This window comes from Erpetoichthys calabaricus, chromosome 5, assembly GCF_900747795.2.
Source record: "Erpetoichthys calabaricus chromosome 5, fErpCal1.3, whole genome shotgun sequence".
NCBI lineage: Eukaryota > Metazoa > Chordata > Cladistia > Polypteriformes > Polypteridae > Erpetoichthys > Erpetoichthys calabaricus.
This window is the reverse complement of record NC_041398.2, coordinates 21,519,633-21,527,299: the sequence shown is the minus strand read 5'-3', so window position 1 is coordinate 21,527,299 and position 7,667 is coordinate 21,519,633.

Below are 7,667 nucleotides of genomic sequence, written 5' to 3'. Positions count from 1 at the left end.
TGGACACTTTCCGGACAGACCTCGTCTAACTTACAGCATGCAGATATTTAGGTGAGCCTACTTACTTTAAAGATAATGAAGGATGATCTCAACTTAATCATCGGTTATATTTATAGTTCTGAAACTCCGGGGCAGTGACTGCCTCTTGGAAGAAGTTTCTGCACACTTTAAACCGAGAGACATAAGTCAGTGGGCGCAGCTTTGTTATAATAATAACCTTGAGGCATTGCTTCAAGGATGTGCTCCATGCAGCCGTATCTCTTAGGTCAATGTTTGCTTATTTAACAGAGCTGGTAAACCCTGGTGACTCGAATATTCTAAGATGCTACAGGATTCATAAAATGATTTTCTCCAGCCAAACCCTGCTGGTGACAACTTCAATGCCATGGTAAGAGTCGGTACAGGAGTTCTTAAGGGGCTGTCTGGCTGTGCTCAGGTCACTTGTTTGAGGGAGTAACTATGAGGGGGATTCGTTTTCCACACCGGCTATACAGATGTTGGGGAACTTGTAGCAATTTAAAAATAGTCATATATGTTTCCTCTGGTTCCCTTCACCTAATTTTGCCTTTTTCTAAAGATCTGAAGCCATGTGTTGTGATAAATAGACACAAATAGACGAAGGGCACAGCTACTTCTTCACACTGCTCTGTTTAGAGTTTTCACAGTTCGATGGTCCAGCTTCCCATCCATTTTATTTGGTCCGTCTTCTCTAGTGCAAGGGAACAGCAAGCTGTGGACGTGACAGTGTGCACTCTCGTGTTTAAACCAGCTACGTTTTAAGCCACCGCTCCAGTGAAAATATGCAGTTGGAGTTTGAGACAAGACCAAAACCATGACCTGAGCAGGAAATGAAGATTAGAATGCAATTCATCACTGTCCATTCATCTCATTGGCAGTGTGATTATTTTGTTCTGTACACTTTGTACATTCCATTGACCAATGAGTCTTTGTATAAATCGATTTTCACAGCGTGCATTTTTCATTTGCTTTACTTACTTCCCCGGTTCCATTGACCAATGGGTCTTTGTATAAATCGATTTTCACAGCGTGCATTTTTCATTTGTTTTACTTACTTCCCTGGCTTTACTTACTTCCCTGGTTCCATTGACCAATGGGTCTTTGTATAAATCGATTTTCACAGCGTGCATTTTTCATTTGCTTTACTTACTTCCCTGGTTCCATTGACCAATGGGTCTTTGTATAAATCGATTTTCACAGCGTGCATTTTTCATTTGCTTTACTTACTTCCCTGGTTCCATTGACCAATGGGTCTTTGTATAAATCGATTTTCACAGCGTGCATTTTTCGTTTGCTTTACTTCCCTGGTTCCATTGACCAATGGGTCTTTGTATAAATCGATTTTCACAGCGTGCATTTTTCGTTTGCTTTACTTACTTCCCTGGTTCCATTGACCAATGGGTCTTTGTATAAATCGATTTTCACAGCGAGCATTTTTCATTTGTTTTACTTACTTCCCTGGTTCCATTGACCAATGGGTCTTTGTATAAATCGATTTTCACAGCGTGCATTTTTTGTTTGCTTTACTTACTTCCCTGGTTCCATTGACCAATGGGTCTTTGTATAAATCGATTTTCACAGCGTGCATTTTTCATTTGCTTTACTTACTTCCCTGGTTCCATTGACCAATGGGTCTTTGTATAAATCGATTTTCACAGCGTGCATTTTTCATTTGCTTTACTTACTTCCCTGGTTCCATTGACCAATGGGTCTTTGTATAAATCGATTTTCACAGCGTGCATTTTTCATTTGCTTTACTTACTTCCCTGGTTCCATTGACCAATGGGTCTTTGTATAAATCGATTTTCACAGCGTGCATTTTTCATTTGCTTTACTTACTTCCCTGGTTCCATTGACCAATGGGTCTTTGTATAAATCGATTTTCACAGCGTGCATTTTTCGTTTGCTTTACTTACTTCCCTGGTTCCATTGACCAATGAGTCTTTGTATAAATCGATTTTCACAGTGTGCATTTTTCATTTGCTTTACTTACTTCCCTGGTTCCATTGATCAATGAGTCTTTGTATAAATCGATTTTTTCACAGCGTGCATTTTTCATTTGCTTTACTTAAATTCCCATATTGCCCATCACCCATGCTGTGCTCCTCCTCCAAACCAATTTTTCACTTTCAGAAGGTGACAGGCTGCTATTGGCCTTTGTTACATCTGTACAGAGCAGGTTAAGTTATGGTCTTCTGCTACTAAATTAGTAGAAGATTGGCAGTGTGAAGCAAATTTCATGTAAGATGCAATTATATTGTCTGATAACAAAATTGAATGATGGGTCACCAATCTGAAATTGTTGCTGTTATGGGCAGAATGAGAGTGAAGCCAAAAAAATGGGGGGAGGGGTTATTGGTGGTGGAGACAACAAGTACAAACGGGACAAGACCAGGCATGATGGAAAACAGTTCTGTTCAAAAACAGAAATGGCAGCAAACAGGTCATGCTTTACATTTACAGGCAAACAATCAAAGCGGCCATTGTCTGGGATTGGGGGGGTTGGGGTTGGGGCGGGCACTTGAGCACTTCAGAGACAGCTGGTTACATTTTCCAACATTCACACTTGGTTACATTTGTTGATGGGTTTCTCTTTTTCCATTTGGTGCACAAGCAGGTGAAGTGACGTACCGATGATCACACAGTGTTAGCAGGGGGAGTTGAACCCACAACCATGGGGTGTGAAGTCCAAACTCCTTACCTGATGCAAATTATCGCCTCTTTTTGCTAATAAGCACTAGACATACTTTTGTAAGGGGTCTTTGATTCAGCTGGGGGATGTCTGACCCTGTCAGGTGCCACCGTTTTATAACAGAAGCCCTGGTGGCATCACTTCCTGCTACAGAGCAACATGGTGGACAAACTGGACATTATGCTTTATTTGTAAATGTACAGGAACAAAAGAAAATGAGCAAGCAATTATTGTTAATTGTGCGAAAATGATTAAAACCCAGAATTCTAACATTTATTAATAATTGTTTTGCAGCATTCTGTTCATTATTTTGACTTGTTATTGGGGTTCTGGTTTATTTTTATTAGCATTTTCACGATGTCCGCACACTGAGATTTTCTTTCATGTTTTTCTAGGGGCTGTCCATCATCTCTCTTACTTTTTCATATTTCACTTGAACCCCTTTCTCTTGCTTTCAATTATTATTTCCACACTTCTTTTAACCGGACCTGCTTGTTGTTTGGTACAAATCTTGTAATTGATATTTAACCCACTTCCTACTGTCCAAATGACTTAAAATTTGGCACACTTACTCACTTCTGATGATCATACATGAATTAATCAGTTTCACTAATTGTTCAATTAATCCATGTTAATTAAGAAATTAAAATTTTCATATGAAGAATAGTTAAAGATATCACCAATAGATGGCGCTAGTAATGATAGAAATATTAACCCTTTAACCGCCAACTCCCTAAATATTCCCCAAGCCAGGCGAAATCTGAACAATTTTTGTTTTTTTACTTTTTTACATTTTTTTTTACATTTTTTACATTTATTCAAGCAGTATTGACCACTAAATGTTGTGCAAGTTGCCAGTGTATACACGAAATCTATAAATGTAACCTGAATTCTCAGCTAAGCAAAACATCTTGATACCAAACCGTGCCCTTTTCAATGGTAGATACTGTCGAAACTGTAAGCGGCCCTTCCACGACAATAAACTTTCATCAACTGCAACTGATGGTCCTGGCATGTAGGGCAACTGAAATGCTTCAAATAAATGATCAATCAAAGGACGTAGCTTGAACAAGTGGTCGCGGTTTGGATCTTTCTTATCTGGCTCGTTTCTGTTGTCATTCAAATGAAAGAATTTCAGCAGCAAAGAGAATCGGTTACGTGTCATGACAGCTGCAAAAATAGGTGTTGCATACATAGGATCTGTAGACCAGTACATCTCAATATCTGGTTTTCTGATTATTCCCATCAACATCAAAATCCCAATGAATTTTTTCATTTCGTTTTCATCAGTGTCAAACCAAGCACGAACACGGGAATGTGGAGGTAAATTGGGATTTTTCTCAATAAACTGTGCTGCATACAGATTTGTCTGATGAACAAAATGTCTAATCAAATCAGGTGACACAAACAGCTCATAAAACTGCTCAGCAGTGTAATTGTTTACATCAACAATAAAGCCACACTTTCCCTCAAACGAATGCAGAAAAGGTAGTTCACCACGGGCAGCAGCCCAGCTGAGATGCTGGGGATACACCCACTTAGCGCCGTCATCCGATGCGTCTTCATTCACAATATCATGCAGCGCACGTTGCTGCTCATCACTGTCACTAAAATCTTCTTCAGAACTGCTACAATCATGATCAGAACTGTCCAAAATCGCCTGCAAAGCCTCACTTGAAGTCAGTTTACGTTTCGCCATATTCACAGCTGTTACATGCGAATCACGTCACATGACCGGCCAAAACAACCACAGACTTGTCGAAATACAACGTAGTAATAATACCCACGCCAAACCGTCAGTTATACTACTTGCCAGGCATTCATATAACCACAGGCAAATGTGCCGGATAATTCCGGCAGTATGGCGTTAGCAATAAAACAACGGTGCCGGATATATCCGGCAGAGGGCGGTGAAGGGGTTAAAGGAAGTGTTAAAATATTGATTACAAAATTATACTAAAACAAACCCAAGACTAAAAAGTTGAAAATGATATATATATATAAAGAAATACTTTTTAAAAACCATGCTTATATTAAAGTTAAAAAGTGTAGTAAAAAATAAGTCTCTCATACGTCACTCATAAAGTAGAAGGTGGGCGCTTTTCATCAATCAATAAAATCTTAGCACAGGGGCTCAGACGGACGTTTACTAAGCATAATGGGGTTTGCATTTGTGTGAAAATTTTCCACAGTAATCCTTTCCCACAAACCATTAGCTCTGCTTCTCACAAACAGCACTCTGTAGCTCTCCTGTCACTCTTCCTCTGCTCCTCTGGCAAGTTTCATCATCATCCTCCTCCTCCTCCCCACTATGGCTCTCCGATTGAATCAGGGCGGCTCCTTTTATGTAACACCTGGACGCACTTCCATTGGCTTGAAGCTGTGGCTGAGAAGCCCTTACAGATAAGCACACAGAGAACCCAACTGGTCTGAGCTGACAAACTCCAATTTCCAACATGGGGGGAACCTGTGGGGGCTTCCATCTAGCATTCTGAGGACACAGTGTCCTGCACAAGCTGTCTCCCCCTTTCCTTCCACACTGAGCGTCCCGGCCTGGCAAGGTTCCTAATATAGCTCCAGCCGGGTTGCCAGTTCCCACGTGGCATCCCTCATACTATTCACAGATGAATACAAGGCAGAGAAAACATATTAAAAAACCTGAGCATGGTAAGAAGATCCCAAATAGAATGGTAGTTAGGTTACACTAACAAGAAATCACATCTGTTCTGATCCTGGGAAGCGATTTTCACATACTTTCAGCATTCATATGCACAGAAAAAGACATGGCAGACACTTTATTAACAAGCTGGTTGTGGTAAATAGTTACAGAAAGATACTTGGATTATTATACCAAGAAATCACAACTGCTCCAAATGTGGCAAGCAATTTTCAAATAATCTCAGTCTTTGTATACACAAATTAATTCTAGGCAGGCCAACTGTACTAATGAACAGAGTGTGGTAAGTAGTTCCCACAGAAAGGTACTTAGAGTATAATAGATAGATAGATAGATAGATAGATAGATAGATAGATAGATAGATAGATAGATAGATAGATAGATAGATAGTATAGCAATCAATCACAATTCAGTTGTAACGGCCGACCCCTTACCCAGCCAGCAGCTACACTTTCAAGACCTGTGGCCTGGATAAATTACTGAGGCTAATCTGTAAATACCAAGCCGTACCTCTGACAAATAAAATTTTCCCCACAATCGACGGTTTAAACATAAGCACAAAAAAGCAGATGTGTAAAAATAGGTGGAGAAATATATTAAACAATAACAAAAAAACAAATTTCAAACGTAGAAAATTAGATATAGATATGTATATCCCTCCACCAAACTAACAACAACATATATACAATAACAAACCCTTCCCTTATCCCAGTAACATATAATGAACACAAGACACGAATAACAATGAATGAATACGGAAAATGCCAATGATAGTGAACTTGAGTCCAAGTATACAACTGTCCTGAATACAGATGAGTGGTCAACAGATAAGTGATGTTTGAATTTCACGGAAAAAATGGATCAACCTCACCGTGAATCCTCGGCATGTGGTGGATGATGTAGTCCAACCCTGGGGTCTCTGGTGATGATTGATTTGAAGCAAGTCCGGCGGAATGAAAAAAACAAACTTGTTACAAAAGTGCGATGTGGAAAACAGCAGGTAAAGTTGGAACGTTGTCGTGAAAATGTAATCTCCATCTTTCTCCTCCCTCTCGCCCTGGGGGGAATTTTCCGTACGTCATTTAAATCATTCGAGATCAGGTGCCTCATCTTGGATGAGTTAATGCCAGTGAAACTCATCCAGATAAGTCGGTTTTTCAAGTGCAGAGGTATAGTAGATTAGTCGAGCTGGATCTAATCATCCGAGATGAATGCGCGCGCCCGTGCTGAGTGAAAAGCCCATATATATTGAGTCTAGAAAACATGATCAGCAAGTCTTTGATAGGCTGTAACAAAATGACGAAAGAACGGGCGCATTTTTTTCACACAAGCGGAGAAGGACCTTTTATTCGAAGGACATGAAGAATTTCAAGATTTAATATGCACAACGGGTAACACTGCAAAAGCAGCCCAGGCCAGAAAAGACGGCTGGCAAAAAGTGGCCGACAAATTAAATGCATGTGCATTGTACTTACTGAAAGCAGCGTTTCATTTTCTATGTGTCAGATTAATTATTATTTAATATGTCATAATTTCAGATCAAACGTGAGCACAAGGGGAAGACGGGAACAGATTAAAGTGAAGTACAAGAATATACTTCAAACTGGTAAATATTGGTATATAACTATTTAAAGAATTGTTGACATAAAGAATCATATATAATGTAAAGAACATTAATTGTAAAGCTAATAAGAAGGCAGACAAGCAAAAAACAGCTGGAGGTCCACACGGTCCAGACCTAACCCCTGAAGAAGAGTTGGCTCTCCAGCAAAATGCCCATCGCCCTGTTTCTGAGGGCATTCCAGGGTGAAACTCCTCTTTAGAACCAGTGGCAGGATGCAGTGGTCACTTCATTTGAGGTAAAGGATGGTCATTGCATAGATTTGTCCTCCATGTGTGCCATAGGTATGTTCCATATAGCCCTCTCTTTTTGTTGGGTCAGTTGCAGGGAATGTCATATCCCTTGAACCTGTCTGACCAACGAGATATTAACGAAGGTCAAATATTTGATGAAGACACAGTGTCTGATTATTCATCAGGAGGAGAGGTACATTTTCCAAATAATGTTTGATCAAACTCCACTCTGATCAGTCCCATGTGCCCCAATCACATTTGGAAATCCTGGTAATGAGAATGTTAGGCTGATTGTGAGATTCTTCACAGAACTGTTGGTGTTTTAGCCTGTGTATTACCTACCTGCAATGGCATGAAACGCCTCTTTTATTGTCTGCACACGCAGGTGTCCAGGAAACACAATGAAAACCTGAAGGAAATGTTTCA